We start from the raw sequence: 1,890 nt of genomic DNA, 5'->3' as shown, positions 1-1,890 counted from the left end.
AAGATTAATATGGCAGGAAGGAAGAAAAGTTCTGCTACAAAAATTGGTACTATTATTTTTTGGGGCTTTGGTAATTTCCATCTCTGAGCCTCAATCAGTTATCTAAATGAAACCATTTGAAGAGGTTCCATGGGAAATTTCTTTTTGGTGGAACTGCACACAACTCATAGACATCTAAATCTTGACCAGGAGCCCCAACTAGACACTGCTTCTTTGTACAGGGTCACAAACCAAAAGGCTGTAAACCACTGGTTTAATTTTCAATAATGCAGCATATTTTATAAAGTTGGCCTAGGTTGTTTTTTTTAAATGTAAAATCTTAATCTCCAAAGTAAATACAAGCTGTTAGATAAATGTAGTGGAGGTAAAAGTACAATATTTCCTCTGAAATGTCGTGGAGTAGAAGTATGAGGTAGCATAAAATGGAAATATTCAAGTAAAGTAGAAGAACCTCGAAACTGTACTTGAGTACATTTCTTGAGTAAATGTACTTAGTTATTTTCCACCACTGAAAAAATCTCAAAAACCTCAGTGTGTAGAGATGTGTTAGAGTTGTGGATGTGTAGGGATAGTTAGAAAGCAGAGGGGGCCTCCACAGCACCTCTTGTTTCAGGGTTTGTAGTTATGGGTGTGGTTCTTTGCTACACCCCTGACTGATTTCTGTCAACTCCAGATATCTCCTGTGGCTTGGTGAGTTTATTAATAAACCCCATTTTCTCCATCTCAACTGATCCATGGTTTCTGTTTATACGGACATTTTGATTAGTCATAGTAAGAAAGCAGATGTTACTAATAACACTAACAATGGCTCAGTTAAAGGGCCTGTGTGACAGTGAGCCGGCATTAAACGATACCAGGACCCTACAATGTCAACATGTCTTTCATAAAAAAGGTCAATTTTAGATAAGATTGGATAAAACTTAACTGATCCCAAAGGCAATTTTTTGTTAATGATGCTCAGTATACATAGAAAAAAAAAAAACATATATATATATGCAAAGTATATATGCTGGACATACATGCAAGGTAAAATAAGATATACATAAATTAAAATAAATTATTACATAGATTATTTTATTGGACAAACAGTCCAAAACCCAAAGATTATTCAGTTTACTATAATCGGAGACAAAGAAAAGCGGCAGAACAACCAGTGAATCTTTGGCATTTTTGCTTGCGGAATTATTAAAAGGATTAATCAGTTAACAAAGTGGCTGCAGATGAATTTTCTGTTGATCCACCGTATCAATTAATCCACAAGTCATTTCAGCTCTACCTGGAACTATGTTATAAACTACAATATATATATATATATATATACACACACACACACACAAAAAGGGGCATCTATGTCAAAACATGACAATATTACCATGACGAAACATACAAATAGATGCACCAATGTTTGTAATTTACAGGTTACAAGCATAAGAATATGGAGCATGAACTGACATTATCTGATTTCCGGTTCTAATCTCTATACTTAAATAAACCCAAATAATATAATCAGACGTCCCCTGATACAGTAACAGCCTGGAGGCTGTGATGTCAGGTTTAGGGAGACAATCATTGAAATACCACATCTGTTTTTGGGGAGGACTATGGTGAATCCTTTCTGTGGGCTTGTGTGTTAAATGCACCTAACTGTGTACATTAACTACTTTAACAGTTACCTGCTAACGTATAAGCCCGACTGATTTGTTCATAGGTTTGATGATCTCCACTTTTTTAACCATACGGTTTCACTGAAATATAAGGGAAATCTCAGGACAACCCTGCGCCTGGATGTGGAAAGAGTTTCTGAGTCCTTGGGGCAAGAAAAAAAAAAAAAAATCAAGTAACTTCCTGAAATCCTAGTTGGGGCGGGATCCCGACACTCTCCTGTTTATA

The sequence above is a fragment of the Xiphias gladius genome, chromosome 1 (assembly GCF_016859285.1).
Source record: "Xiphias gladius isolate SHS-SW01 ecotype Sanya breed wild chromosome 1, ASM1685928v1, whole genome shotgun sequence".
Classification (NCBI taxonomy): domain Eukaryota; kingdom Metazoa; phylum Chordata; class Actinopteri; order Istiophoriformes; family Xiphiidae; genus Xiphias; species Xiphias gladius.
This window is presented reverse-complemented; position numbering follows the sequence as displayed.